Source organism: Coenobita brevimanus, chromosome 110 (genome assembly GCF_032717465.1).
Source record: "Coenobita brevimanus isolate Jiangsu-jjx chromosome 110, ASM3271746v2, whole genome shotgun sequence".
NCBI classification, from domain to species: domain Eukaryota; kingdom Metazoa; phylum Arthropoda; class Malacostraca; order Decapoda; family Coenobitidae; genus Coenobita; species Coenobita brevimanus.
The window spans coordinates 28,730,995-28,747,313 of NC_137063.1; the positions used below are offsets into that span (position 1 = coordinate 28,730,995).

The 16,319-nt window shown below is 41.7% G+C and overlaps 1 non-coding gene across 1 annotated transcript; it reads left to right on the forward strand.

Moving 5' to 3' along the window:
* The first annotated feature begins 15,266 nt into the window (after positions 1–15,266).
* On the forward strand, positions 15,267–15,385 carry LOC145417691 (5S ribosomal RNA). Its single transcript, XR_013900554.1, has one exon. It is a non-coding gene; the product is annotated as a 5S ribosomal RNA (ribosomal RNA).
* The last annotated feature ends 934 nt before the right edge of the window (positions 15,386–16,319 follow it).

The window sequence follows — 16,319 nt, forward strand, 5'->3', positions numbered from 1 at the left end:
TTAGGTGTGCAGCTTCCAGCCATCACAGGTGCACGGCTACTTGCCGTTGCTTTAGGGGCATGGCTACAGACCGTTGCCTTAGGTGGGCAGCTACCAGCCAGTGCTGGGGTGCTGCTTGGAGCTAGTTTTCAAGCTACATCCCGATCCTGACGCAGGCTGGTCCGGTGAAAGGGTAATGCACCCGGACTGAGGTGTTTAAGCCGGGTGCATTCCGGGGAATAGGGGCGCGCGGCTCTATTAGACTTGCGTCCATATAGCACGGACGTTGCTCGGGCCCTGTCTACCCCTCCGTTGTCGCCTCCTGGGGGTGTCGTGTGATGTCGTCTGCTGTCGTCATTTCAATATATATATATATATATATATATATATATATATATATATATATATATGTGTGTGTGTGTGTGTGTGTGTGTGTGTATAACAAAATCATGCTGTTGCCACTTATACAGCTTTACCGTATATACACACTATCTCGCCACCATAAACAGTGCAGGGTATCCTACAGTTCTAAAAAAAACAATATCGTTTCAGCTTGTAGTAGAAATGATGAAGCTCGTACATTATGCTGTATTCCCGAAAGTGTCTTGAGCTCCAAAGACTGAATCATCGGGTATCGAATCATTGTGCACTGTTTCGTCATTTACGTAAAGAAGTTATTCGATATTTACATCCTCAGTTATATATAAATATAATATTTCCTAAGTAAATTAAATGGAAAGAAGTTTGATTAAAACAAACTTCGTCATTATGATTATCATCTCGCCTCTTTTTTTTTCCCACCCACAGCCTGGGTGAGTTAGGGTCCAAGGGGGAAATAATGACTGTGGGAAAACCATTCAGCAGCACGCCCTGTGGAATGGCTACACACCTAGTCACCATTCAATCCCCCGGAATCCTGACTCCACCTCACTGGCATAACCATCCACACAAATGCTTTTCACACTACATGTCAGTCACTTATACTACTGTCAAGTTAAAAATTCATCAAACCACCTCGATCCTTTGTCAGTTCCTTAGCCTTATCAATATCCCTACCTCACTTTCTCACACGCATTTACCGTATCTGACCAGCTTCTTGGCCTACCATGCCTCCTTCCACATTTGAACCCACTCACATACACCCTTCTCACCATCCTATTTATACCCAGTCTTTCCATTTGGCTGTATCATCTATGCACGCTCTCCTCTGCTCTCTCGTTCACAGACTTACTCCACGTCTTTCACAAGCCACTCCACGCTCGATTCTGAAGAGCCACCCTAATTCTCGACATTTCGTTTTCATGCCACGCCAAAGAATCGCAGGCATATGTTGACGGAGTCACTGAAACTGCTTCATATAACCTTCTTGCTGCTGGTAAACTCAGATCTCTGTTTCGAGTGAAGGCCCCCACAGCAGCATCCACTTTCCTTCCCTATGGCACTCTATCGTTGCATTTTCTTTCCACATTTACCTCTTTCTTCTTTAACTGTACCCAGTGACTTAAATTCTCTCACCTTAAAATTACACCGAGAATCACCTTTCTCAACAACCATCACTTTGCTTAAGTACGATGTCCACAAACATGAAAAAAATTCTTTTCCTGTCTAGACAACTTCCGTTCCCTGCTAGCAGTTACCTGCATACAGCAAATCTGACATACGCCATCCTTCACCATTTATTAATATTCTCATTCCTCTCTCCATAATCTGATTTGTTACCTCTGTCATAATCTCATCCATTTATATACAGTATTAAACAGCCCCACGAATATCACGCATCCTTGTCTGACTTTTACAGACTTCACTACCATCACAAAACCCCTCTACACCACTAAACAACTTTCCATCTACAGCATATATACGCAAAACCTACCACAATCCCTAAATTCTTTGTCCTTTTTGACATATCAATATTTGTTACAAAAAAAAAAAAAAAAATGGGGGGGAAAGTGCAATACATTTTCTCATCTACAAAAGCTTATTTCTTTGTGTATTTCACTTTTTTTCGTGTTAAGTAACAAAAAAGATATCACCGAGGAAGGCCAAATGCGGCGTACAGGATCCATTTTTTTTTTCTTTTTTTACTCTGCATTTTGGTTTTTCTCCGTGTATATTGTTGCAGTCTTAGCTGCTTTCTACACAAACAGGATATTACATTTCTCAACTTTCTCCCAGGCATTCATATCAGAGAAGCTTCCTATATATGGCTATTTATTATTTCGAGTTCACGTGTTGACACAAAAACGTAAAAAAAAAAAAAAAAAAAAAAAGCCTGACTACTGAAATGTAACCCACAAGAGCTCAGTTCTGAGTTGATTTCGTCAATTGGCCACAGACCTAAAAAAAAAAAAAAAAAAAAAAAAAAAGTGCTAAACGTTTCCGACACTTTATCCCGTAACTCCAAAGTGCCACTGAAAATAATTTACAAACAATTGTATTTTGCTATTAGTGCTAATATATATATATATATATATATATATATATATATATATATAAATGTGCTACAAGTCTCATTATATTTCCCACACTCATATAAAACAATATTTATTTTCATATCGTGTCAGCTTCATTTATTGGCGTCAAAAGTTGTAAGAAACGGAAAATTAGACTAGCACATAACTTCTTGACATTCTTTCCATCAGTCGCGTACAAGATAACAATAATGATAAAAAAAAAAAAAAAAACTATCTTGGCACAGGAAAAATCGCAAAAAGTTAATATTCTGTGTAGGGTTAACATGTTGTCCCCTAAACTTGTAAGGAAAAAAAAAAAAAAAAAAAGTAATTTCAAATAACGTCTCTGACACTTCCTTCGTCATTAAAACAGTCGTGCAGCAAATACAAGCAGACAAGCTCGTCACTAAAAAGAGAGGAAAAAAAAGAGAAAGAAAAACAAGAAAAAGAAAAAAGCAAAAGCCCAATTCTGCGTGGATTCCACGTGCAGCATAATAGATAAATCCTACTGGAACACGCTGCTGACCCTTCCTTCCCACCGACACTGGAAAGTAGCTGGCAACTGTTTGAGACAAGACTCAAGGTGGAGGTAATATTTACGTGAATGTGTCCAAGCCCACAGCTGCACTTGCCGAGGGACAGAACAACAATTGTTATCAGTACTTCTGGCACCACTACTACTACTACTATACTACTGCCAAGGGAGCCTGTAGTACATCCTGAAAATGAGAAGATTCTGGAATAGTTTGCCGTGGCACAGAAGGTAAGATACGTACTGTACATACATAGTTAAATTATTTCATTTTCTCAGCAAATACTTGTGTTATATATACCACGTGCATTTGTGATTCTCTCTCTCTCTCTCTCTCTCTCTCTCTCTCTCTCTACATACACACACACACACACACACACACACACACACACACACACACACACACACACACACACACAACACACACAACACACACACACACATATATAGATAGATAGATAGATAGATAGATAGAGACATACATAGATAGATAGATAGATCGTCCATCCATCATCCAATCATACGTTGCCCCATGAGGAGCGAAGAAGTCCGGGGCTAGGCAAGTCGGTCCTGACATTTAAGATGAGAGTGACCAGCCTCACTCATCCCTGAGTGTCATTACGTGACCAATAAACCCCAACCACCCCTTTGGTACAAACCTTCACCGGCTCAATCCGATTGGAGCGCAATAATTACCCAATAAACCACCAGGAGCCATAATTTGGTCATATGGTTACCACTCAGCGTAGTAAATAGTTTCCTGGTGTACAGGAAACCATTTGGCTTGTCACTCAATGTAGAGTCACCCACAAGCAGAAGTAAGAGGAAAGAATGAAGGAAAGAAAGACAGAAGAGGGAGTGTAAAGTCACCCATAGGCAGAAGGACGAGGAAAGAGTGAAGGAAAGAAAGACAGAAGAGGATGGAGGGAAAGAAGGATGGAGGAGAGGAAAGGGCAGACACCCGAGAGCAACACTGCATCGAGTGAGTGGATGGAAAGCGCCCCCACCTACCACTCATATATATATATATATATATATATAAATAATATATATATATATATATATATATATATATATATATATATATATATATACATTGTTACATAGCCTATGATTTCATCATCCTTTGTGTAATTTTATCCCACAGTATGCTGCATGTTTGATCACGAGCGTGTTCTGCCTCAGTCCCCCCCTTCTACCGTTATAGTAGAGTAAGTCGTCCTTTCTGTTATTCAGTGCGGGATTGTCGACCGTTTGTCCCCATCGCTTCATTTGCGCGTCCCTCTTACAAGTTGTGTCAGGCTCTGCCGGCTCCTATATAATGAGCTCAGTCTCTGCATCATTGCCACTTAGATCTGCTCCTCATTTTGTTCACATCTCTGTCCTCCCCTGTACAGATATTATTATTGTGAGTGCTCAAGAAGTCTCCAACCATCTAGCAGCTGTGTGTAATTTGAGTATAACTGTTGTTGCATTTTTTCTTGTACTGTATAGCATAAGTTTAATTTGTAGGCCTAGTGAAGTTTTTGTAATTCGTGTGGGGTTCTTTATGTCAGTCATTTTTGATAATAGTTTGTATCTGTAATTATTTATCTGGCATTCACTGAGTATTATCTGGTATCTCATTTTATCAGGGCTGACTTAGATAAAATTTACTCTTGCTAATTTCGTGTTAATAGAGGCTATTGCAGTTAACCATATAGTTAACCTGTTTTTGCCATTACATTATCCTTATGAGTCCTGAATGTTTTGTTGTTAATTTAAGCATTAAACTTTAACTTGTAATTTTACCTAACTCTTTTGTTTTGAACCTGGAACTTTACGGGACAGTAGTGACTCTTCGTATTCTCACTTAAAGTGTACATTATCTTTCTCTGTTCCGTAACATAAATTTGGCGACCTCATATCAGGATATTCAGGATATTATCATAAGGATATTGTTTGATATTTTGTGACTGTGATATATTCATGATGGCTACTATTTCTACACTTGATGAAGCCAAAGATTTTTTGTCAAATGTGCAAACAGTGTGTGATATAGAAAACAGAACAAAGAATGAACTTAAGCTTGTTGCTCAACAATTGGGAATTGCAGTTCACTCTCATCATTCTAAAGATCAAATTGTTGGCATGATTAATAAAAGCTTGTTTAATGTAACTCCTCCAAATGAGCAAACGCAGATTGAATTAGCTAAGTTACAGCTAGCTCTGCAGGAGGCTTAGGCTAAGGAAGCGGAGTCTCGTGTTAAGGAAGCAAATGCTCGTATTGCAGAGGCACAGGTACAGGCTCAGGCACAAATTGAACTTGCCAGGATTCAGGCAGACCATGAGTATCGCATGAAACAAGGTGGAACTGGGTCATCTAGCTCTGATGATTTTGATGTGGCTAAAAATGTTAAACTTGTCCCTCCTTTTAATGAATCTGATTTAACAAAGTATTTTCAGTTGTTTGAGAGGGTAGCTACAGGTTTTAATTGGCCTAAAAAGTATTGGCCAGTACTCCTTCAAACTGTTCTCACCGGTAAAGCTCAAGTAACTTATGCATCTTTGCCTCAGGATCAGTCTGATAATTATGATGTAGTTAAGAGCTTGATTCTTAAGGCCTATGAGCTTGTTCCTGAAGCCTATAGAGTAAAATTTAGGACAACTTACAAGCAAGATAAGCAATCCCATGTTGAGTATGCAAAAATCAAAGAAGATTTGTTGGAGCAGTGGTTAAATTCTAAGAATGTGGATTCTGATTTTGACAAATTTAAGCAGATGATTTTGCTGGAGGACTTCAAAAGGTGTATTTATAAAGATGTAAGCCTATATCTTGATGAGAAAAGAATAGATAATTTGTCTGATGCTGCAGTTTTAGCTGATGAGTATGTTCTCACTCACAAGAGATATTCTAGAGAAAAAGGGAAAGCTGAGAGTAAGTACGTTGCCTCTACTCAGAGTACAGGTAACAGGAAAGAGAATAAAGATGATGTTTCTCAGGAAGTAAATACCAGCTTCACCTCTAGATTTCAGAAAAAGTAAATGTACTTATTGTAGTAAGCTTGGTCATACTACGGAGAGATGTTTCAGGAGACAGCGTGATGTGAACAAAAAGGAGTCTTTAAATATTCAGTCAATTGGTCTAGTGTCCACTCTTGAGAGTTCCCAGAATTCTTTAACTGAGTTAACTGAACCTGCTTTGAGGGGTAACTTAAATTCTCATGATGGAGCTCCTCTTTTGAGCAGTAACGTGGGTGACACTCTCAAGATTCATGTGCTAATTTCCTGTCTGATGGTTTTGTCAGTCCTCTGGACAGTAATGACAGGAAATCAGTTCAAATATATCGTGATACAGGTGCTTGCCAATCCCTTATGCTGACCAGTGTTCTAGGCTCTAATTTTAATTCCTCTGATGAAACTGTAATCTTACAAGGTGTAGGGAATAATTACTTCTCTGTTCCTCTGTGCAGAGTGAATTTAGAGTCTGATTTTGTTAATGGTTCTGTTATAGTTGGGTTGGTTGAGACACTCCCAATGTCAGGTGTAACTTTCTTACTTGGAAATGATATTGGTGGAAGTCAAGTGTGTCCAGCTCCTCAGTTGTCTAGTGAGCCAGTGGCTGTGTCCCGGGATTGTGATGTCCCTGATGTGTTCCCTGCATGTGCTGTCACTAGGGCTAAGTCTAAAGTTACTGGTGATTTAGAGGATAATGATGATGATGTTATCCTAGCTGACACTTTTCTTGCTAATTTGGACCACTCATCAGATGAGGCAGTACCCCGTAGTGTTGATAATTTGTCTCGTCAAGAGTTGGTTGAGTTGCAGGTTGCTGACCCTGAGTTGAAAGGTCTAGCTAACTCTGCTTACAGTGAAGAAGAGTCAGCCGGTGCTTCTACTTGTTATTATGTAAAGTCAGGAGTACTTATGAGGAAGTGGAGACCCCCAACAGCATCAGCCGACTGTGAATGGGAGGTTGTACATCAAGTTGTCATCCCTCGTGTTTGTAGGCAGGATATCATTAGAGTGGCTCACGATTCCAGTTTGGCAGGACACCTTGGAGTGAGGAAGACTGTGGCACGCATTTTGAAACACTTCTACTGGCCAGGTATCTTCAGGGATGTTTCCTGGTATTGTAAGTCTTGTCACACCTGTCAAGTTGTGGGGAAAGTGTAATCAGACCGAAAAGGTTGCACCTCTAGTTCCCATTCCTCCTTTTGAGGCGCCTTTCACCCGTGTGTTGGTGGATATTGTGGGCCCTCTTCCTAAGACTTCTTCAGGATTTTCTTATGTGTTGACCCTGATTGATATGGCTACTCGTTATCCTGAAGCCATTCCACTTAGAAACATCTCAGCAAAGAACGTGGTTAAGGAAATGCTAGGGTTCTTCACAAAGTTTGGTCTGCCCAAGGAGGTACAGTCAGACCGGGAAGTAATTTCATGTCAAACGTTTTCAAGCAGTCTCTGAAAGAGTTGGGCATCACCCAGATCACGTCTTCAGCTTACCATCCCCAGACCCAAGGAGCGTTGGAGAGATATCATCAAACACTCAAATCGATGCTCAAGAAATACTGTTTGGAACATCAGAAAGACTGGGATAAAGGTCTTCCATTCGTTGTGTTTGCTGCAAGAGAATCTCCAAATGAATCACTGGGCTTCTCACCTTTTGAACTACTGTTTGGCCATGAAGTAAGAGGACCCCTTAAGCTACTCAAGGAATGCTGGCTGTCGGAGGAAGATGACGTCAACCTGCTGGAGTATGTGATGAATTTCAAAGAACGGCTGTCCACTGCTTTACAGCTGGCGAGAGAGAATTTAGGAGCTGCTCAGGAGAAGATGAAGACTTGGTATGATAAGAAGTCCAGGTTACGCCACTTTCAGCCAGGAGATCAGGTTTTGATTCTGCTACCAGTTCATGGGCAACCTCTTCAAGCCAAGTTTAGTGGCCCTTATTTCGTGGAGAAGAAACTCAGTGATGTCAACTATGTCATCGCCACACCAGATCGTAGAAAGAGCAAGCAACTATGTCACATCAACATGCTAAAGTTATATCACAGGCGGGACGAAAATAATCCAGTCTGCACTGTAGCTGTTCCACCCGAGTCTGCAAGTGAAGCTTTCCCATGCAGTATGAGCCTGAGTGATAGTTTGGGGAAGAATCCTGATATCATGAATGATCTCCAGACTAAGCTTTCTCATCTACCACCCAAGGAAAGGCAGGAGTTTTCGGCATTACTGCAGGAGTACCCGCAAGTGTTCCGTGCCACTCCAGGAAGAACCACTGTGTTGATGCATGATGTCGATGTTGGAGACGCAAAGCCAATTAAATTGCCTCCTTACCGTGTGAACCCAGTGAAAGTTCCTCTCATCCAGAAGGAGCTTGGCTACCTGTTGGACCACAAGATGATTGAGCCCTGTCAGAGCGAGTGGAGTTCTCCTGTCACTCTAGTCCCTAAGCCAGGTGGGTCACAGAGGCTTTGCATCGACTACAGACGTGTTAATCAGATAACCAAAACAGACACTTACCCTCTCCCTCGTGTGGAAGATTGCATAGACAAGATCGGAAAGGCTAGGTACATAAGTAAGTTTGATTTGTTAAAGGGATACTGGCAAGTACCTATGACTGAACGTGCTAGGGAGATCTCATGTTTTGTAACATTAGGAAAGGCTTTTGCATGTTCAGTAATGCCGTATGGTATGAAGAATGCACCAGCCACATTTCAGAAGCTCATGAATGTTGTAACAGAGGGTTTGGCAGGGTGTGTTGTTTATATTGATGATGTATTAATCTTCAGTGACAACTAGAAAGATCACCTATGCCATGTCAGTAAATTTCTTGACCGTTTAGTTCATGCTAATCTTGTAGCTAATTTATCAAAGTGTGAGTTTGGTCAAGCTAAAGTTCAGTACCTTGGGTATGTAATTGGTGATGGACATGTTGCACCACCAGGAGCTAAGGTTCAGGTTATAAGTGATCTTCCCAGACCTAAAAGTAGGAAAGAGCTACAAAGATTTTTGGGAATGGTAGGTTATTACAGGAGATTTGTTCTTAACTTTTCTATTCTTGTATCACCACTTACAGACCTACTGAAAAAGGGAGTTGAATTTGTCTGGACCGATAACTGTGAATCCTCTTTCAACAAACTTAAAGCTATTCTATTAAGTCAGCCAGTGCTCGCTACTCCAAATTTTGCTAAGCCTTTTAAGATGGCTGTTGATGCAAGTGATACAGGAGCTGGGGCTGTTTTGCTGCAAGAGGATGATCAGGGTATTGAACATCCTGTATCTTATTACAGTAAGAAGTTCACTCCACCTCAAAAGAACTACTCAACTATTGAGAAAGAGCTTTTGGCCTTGATTTTGGGTTTACAGCATTTTTCATTTTATTTGTGTTCTGGTTTTGACCCCATAGTCATTTATACCGATCATAACCCACTGAAATTCCTTAGTAAGTTTAAAGATAAAAATCAGAGATTGACAAGATGGAGTCTACTTCTTCAGGAGTATTCATTAGACATACAACATGTCAAGGGGAAAGAAAATGTTATTGCAGATTGCTTATCCAGACTTTAGACAGATTGTTTTAGAGTAATAAGAAATTTCCTTTGTAAATTTCTTTTTTCTTTGTGGGGAGGTGTTACATAGCCTATGATTTCATCATCCTTCGTGTAATTTTAACGCACAGTATGCTGCATGTTTGATCACGAGCGTGTTCTGCCTCAGTACCCCCCTTCTACCGTTATAGTAGAGTAAGTCGTCCTTTCTGTTATTCAGTGCGGGATTGTCGACCGTTTGTCCCCATCGCTTCATTTGCGCGTCCCTCTTACAAGTTGTGTCAGGCTCTGCCGGCTCCTATATAATGAGCTCAGTCTCTGCATCATTGCCACTTAGATCTGCTCCTCATTTTGTTCACATCTCTGTCCTCCCTGTACAGATATTATTATTGTGAGTGCTCAAGAAGTCTCCAACCATCTAGCAGCTGTGTGTAATTTGAGTATAACTGTTGTTGCATTTTTTTCTTGTACTGTATAGCATAAGTTTAATTTGTAGGCCTAGTGAAGTTTTTTGTAATTCGTGTGGGGTTCTTTAAGTCAGTCATTTTTGATAATAGTTTGTATCTGTAATTATTTATCTGGCATTCACTGAGTATTATCTGGTATCTCATTTTATCAGGGCTGACTTAGATAAAATTTACTCTTGCTAATTTCGTGTTAATAGAGGCTATTGCAGTTAACCATATATTTAACCTGTTTTTGCCATTACATTATCCTTATGAGTCCTGAATGTTTTGTTGTTAATTTAAGCATTAAACTTTAACTTGTAATTTTACCTAACTCTTTTGTTTTGAACCTGGAACTTTACGGGACAGTAGTGACTCTTCGTATTCTCACTTAAAGTGTACATTATCTTTCTCTGTTCCGTAACAACATATATATCTTTATATAAATATATACATATATATATATATGTATATATATATGTATATATATATATATATATATATATCTATCTATCTATATATATATATATATATGTGTGTGTGTGTGTGTGTGTGTGTGTGTGTGTGTGTGTGTGTGTGTGTAATGCCTTATCGACGACTGTAAAGGAGATACAGATGTATAGGGAGTACTGAGAGTGGCTTTGGAGATTTCCTTACGCTGCTTTGTAGCGATTTCTTCTGTGCATTACAAATTAATATCCTCATGTAAGTTGCTGATGTAAAGCATGTCGAGCTTATAACTATATGAATAACATACGATGGTATGCTAAGGTTCACAGTATACCTCGATATCCTTTTGTATGTGGTTGATGCAAAGCAACCTGATAGTATAACGATGTAAATACTTCGTAATGTTATGCCGATAGGATTAGGTTTGTGGTTAATATCTGCAAATGTGAGGAACATTCTAGACTCTTCGACATGTTTGTTCGATTTCCTGTTTCTTATTTTTTTAGGATTTAGTTCTTGTCATTATTATTACTGTGTATTGCTTAATATAAATGCATTATTGCCCGGGAAAATGTGAGTTCTCTCCTAGGCTCTAGAATATCCTGTGTTGTTCTGGGGGTAGAGTGGAGGGGGTATTTACAGGGACTGTCCTGTTATGAGTCCATATTATAATTACAAATCATAATAGACAAATAGATAAATAGATAGATAAATAGACAGATAGACAGCTCTATGCGAGCCTGGGAATGGGAAAAGATCTTGCAAGTTACACTGAGGAAAAGCTGACGACAGACTAGGAAGTAGGCGTCAGGAGATGATGCAGTTAGTTTGTCAGCGATACACCAGATGAACACACATACACACATACTCACACACAGGCTTCTAGAACTTTCCAACCACAGGGAACACACGTGATACGACTCCTGTTTCACCAGAATTTAGGAAAGAGAGCTCAGAAGGAGAGAGGCCATAGAAGCGGCAGGGAGTGGGAAGAAAGGCTTAGCAACTTGGAAGAGAGAGAGAGAGAGAGAGAGAGAGAGAGAGAGAGAGAGAGAGAGAGAGAGAGATATGGAGATAGCTAGCGGGACTCTACTTTATACTTTGCTCTGTGTGAGAGACTTGTTATTATTTCCAAGACAAATAAAAATAGTCCCATACTATTCTTTACCTCTCCTTGTCATTGAATGACAAATGGGAAAGAAGATTATCTACTTACAAAGCTACTCAAGTATAACAACCGCTCGTCCACAAGTCTAATATATATAACTTCTCTACAAGTAACTACAAAGTCTGTTTTATGACAGTCCCGCCTCCAAGTTTAGTTTTGTGTGCGGCAGTGAGTCAGTAAGCCAGTGGAAGTCAGAAAGCAAGAGCCAACCAGACAGAGTAGTCCGACAGAGTCAGTTTTTTGTGTGGTAACGAATCAGTGAGCCAGTGGTAGTGAGCGAAAGCCCAACTGAGGGGGGATAGCGAGACTGAGGGAGTAGCAGGCCCAACGGAGTAGCCAGTCAGTCAGTGACGGTCAGTCAATCAGTGAATGAACAGTGAATAGTAGTGAGTGAGGACGGAGGTAACGTGTGTGTGTGTGTGTGTGTGTGTGTGTGTGTGTGTGTGTGTGTGTGACAGAGAGAGATAGATAGATAGAGAGAGAGAGAGAGAGAGAGAGAGAGAGAGAGAGAGAGAGAGAGAGAGAAAGTTGTTGTTTAGATTTACCTCCCTTGGGAGGACCAGGCCAAATAAGGGCCCGCCAGAGCAAATCTGAATAATTAATGGGGCTCAAGGAGAGCTGCTGGTGGTGGGGATAATTGAAGTTGAGGTGTGGGTTGAACTAATTTTCAAAAGAGGTCGGGGTTCTTCTTCTTCAAATTTCCGAGGACTGTGCAGGGTAAAGAGAATATAAGGTAGTTTCACACGGGGGGGGCGGGGAGCAAAAACGTGTCTCGGTCTGCGCATGACGTCACAGATAATCCAGACTGAGGGTCTCCGCTTGATAGTGAGTCCAGTCGCTCACCTACCTGGCCTGTGATATGAGCTCCCTGGCCTATATGGATTACTTTTATTTTCATCCTAAACTGCATGCAGGGCAATGAAAAGGTTAATGCTATGTTTCTGAGATATTATAAAATATGTCTTCAAGAAGAACTATCTGTTTTCAGCGAAGATAGGAATGTTGTATACAGGGTCATACAGACACAGATCCAACATCACAGATGCCTGTAAGCTAGCTGTGTATGAGAAAAACAACGGAAAATATTGAGAGATCACTGGTTGAGAGTATAGCAACATTAAACACCTACCACTTGATCCGGAAATCGTCAGTTTACATTGGTTCACCATTAGATTCATTTTCTTTCATATCTCCCTTTCTCTCTCTTTCTCTCTTATTATCCTTGACGTCACACGCGCTGCGTGAGCAGGGGATGGTGAATCTACCTCTCATTCCCTTTACCTTGGAGTGTGTTGGCGAGTTCTTCAGGGTCGATGTCGAGGGCCTGGAGAGGGTCGAAGCTGGCGTGCTGAGGAGTCGGGAGTTGAAAGTCGTTGGCCATGGAGGTGAAGGGAGTAGGTTCTTCCATCTCCATCTCGTCAGGAGGCGGTGGTCTTTGTTTCTTCTTCCCCTTCTTGTTCTTTTTCTTCGGGGGTGGCGGAAGCGAGGGAGAAGCACGGGACTGGAGGTCGTCGTCTGTTGGTTCGTGGGGAAGATTGGACCACTCGTCGTCAGTAGGAGGAACCAGTGACTGGGCGGGAGGGTCAGTTTCGTCCTGGCAGGTGGAAGGGAGGGGAGAAGCAGCCCTTTTCTCGACTACTGACGGCGGGTGGTGAACAGCTGTGTTGCTCAGATGTCAGTGGTGTCCATGGGTGTGGCAGAGGTGGTGGTGAAGGATGCAGTTGCTCTGTTTAAAGGAGCGTCAAGCTGCAGCCTTTTCCACGGTGTTGTGCGGGGTTGGGGAGGCTGCAATGTAAGGGCGTGACGCTCCTGACGAGGGGCTGTCTGTACATCACGGGCGAAATTCTGAGGGATGACAAGGTGCAGCAGCCTGTTCATCCCATATATCTGGAGGAGAACAAGCAGCACATCCTTGTTGTTGCCACAGAACGCCTTTGCTGTTGCGATGCACATGGACGCGATTGTATCAACTCCACCAGTACATCGGGGATCCCCAGGCAGGTGCCCCCGGGCCGTTGGGTGCTGCCGTGCATAGGCAGAGCCTTGCACAGCCGCACCCCCTGGCCCAGTGACGGGACTCTTCGGTGTCTGGTGGAGACGGAATTCAACCGTCTCACCCTCCCCTAACGAGCGCCTAAGGCACCGTGAAGTGGGAGCAGCGATCCCCAGACGGTACACAAATATATCGGCGCCAGTGTCCTGGGGCCTGATGATCAATATCCCGCATTTACGCTGTACCATTTGACGGTTCCTGTGATGATCTGCACTCGTGGCAACTCCTCTGTGCCTGTGGTCGTCCCCCCCTTGACGGGTTGAAGGCCGAGACAGCTGGAGAAGGCATGGCTGTAAAGGAAATGTTACCACCACCGCTGCTAGACAGGAGAGAGAGAGAGAGAGAGAGAGAGAGAAGTCCAATGTTTTGCGAGTGTGTGAGTACCTCAGCTGTGCCTGGAAGGAATAAAGCCCTACAGCGTTTAGGGGCCTTTCATCAACATCCTGGCCTGTCTACGCATCGTTCTCAACGTATCAACGAACCATACGATGGTAACAAATCGGTGTCTGGAGTAGGGATATGTACTGAGAGATGGAGACGCGTGGATAGGCTGTCAAAACGGCTGACGTATCGCTGGCAGATATACCCACAGTGTTGAGGGCACAGCAAGAAGAATGAAAGAAATATCATGAAGAACAAATGAAATATGAAGAACAGAAGACATTTTATCAACAACAGAAATGTCAAGAACAAAAGAAATATCGAGAAGCAGAGCAAGAACAAAAGAAATTTCAAGGAGACAAAAAATATCTAGAAGCACAACAAGAACAAAAGAAATATGAAGAAGCACAGCAAGAGGAACAAAAGGAAGATATACTCAGTGTTGAGAGCACAACGAGAACAAAAACAAGCCCAAGCACAACACCATGCAAGACTAGAGGAACAGCTAAGTGGGTAGAAACAGAAGCTTTGTCAACTACGAGAGGAGTTGCCGGATGGGACCAGGAAACTGAAGCAACAAGAGGTGGAGTATACAAGGTAGAGAAAATAAGCAACTAGGCAAGAGAAATGAGGGACGAGGTTTTCTGTTTAGTGGAAGGAAAAGTGAAACTGAAATACAGGAAGTGAGTAACAGGGTCAAGTCTTTGAACACTGTCTGGTTGAGGATCAGAACCCAGTATACCCTTTAGGTATAAAGAGTACAAAGGAAAGCAAATAGCAACAGACCAAATGGTCCTTTCGATGCTGCTTGTTACCGAGAAGAATATGACAATGATATCTAATTCTACAAGTTGAAGATACGAACGGTAAAACAAGGAGGCTCCCCCCCACCCACCAAATCCTTCAGTCGAAGCTGGCAGGAAAAAAGTGAGAAGAACCACCATGCAACATGGAAAAACTGGCATGGAAGTTTCATAGGAATGACTGAAAAATGGTACAGTAAACTATATTCTGTCCTACTGTATCTATACACTGCAAATGTCAATAAGCTACAGGTATCATTAATTACATAGTATTTCCCTGCTATAGTTTCATCATCATTTGAAATTAAGAAAAACAGCTTACATTATTATTCAGTCATAAGGGTGTTTAACTGGGGATTTGAAGCGAGATACTTATCCAAGTGATTTTTGAATGTCACAACTGTATTGCAAGCAACGACATCCTTGGGCAGTTTATTCCAAATGTTAACAACCCTGTTAAAGAATTAATGCAACGACCATACCACGTTGAGTACACCGCTTCCCGTCCGATCAGCGAAGTTAAGCAACGCTGGGTCTGGTTAGTACTTGGATGGGTGACCGCCTGGGAACACCAGATGCTGTTGGCATCCCTACGTGTCAAGTGGGGTTGGTGGAGGATTAGTGCCCCTCCCTGTAAAACAATTAACTCTAAGCCCTTGGCCACCCCGTCTGGGATACATGGCGTCTGGCAATGAATGAATGAATTCATTAGACTGGAAATGCTTTCTAACAATCCCATAACCATTACCTTTAGTATAGTTCGAATTATCAGTTATTGTAAAGTACTTGTCAACATCCATATTATCAATTCCTTTAATAATCTTGAATACTTGATGTTATGTTGGGTGTTTTTAGTCCGACCTCTAGTCCTAAGAACACCAGCGACTGAGCGGGGTTCTCTTTCCGGACCGGAAGTAAAGCACCCACAAAGGAACAGGACATAAAAACCAGGCAGTACACCTTAACACATCTATTGTCTTAATTTCTACACCGTTACAATATAAAACAGAGAGGTACTGGATATGCTTCGGACAGGGACACAGAGTTAGCCTTTAATACAAATGTTTATAGTTACACTTAGGACATAGTATTCTTCACTTACACTTGGATAATAAATTATAATATCGTGATACCCGTATTCCATTTATAGGCAGAATTGATATTATATATATTAAGTCTGATGCACCAGGGATGGACAGGGCCAAGAGTTAGGGAAGTGAATATTTCTATAAATGGGTAGGGTGCGGGTCGCGACACTTGATGGAGTCACTTAGTCACGTTACACTTATTCTCAGGCTTGTGATTCTCCCGCGCACCCTGGTCTTAGCCCACGATTTCTATAAGTTCTTTTGTCTAGAATTAAGGATATTTCCTATTCTGCCGGGTATCGGGCCTTAGTAGGTTATTGGTAACTTTGTCACTTGTATTATTCTGGCCCTCACTTTGTCACTGGTCACTATTATATTCCCATCTCGACAGTTCACGATGCAATAGGCGTTGATGTCACTATATACCCATGTT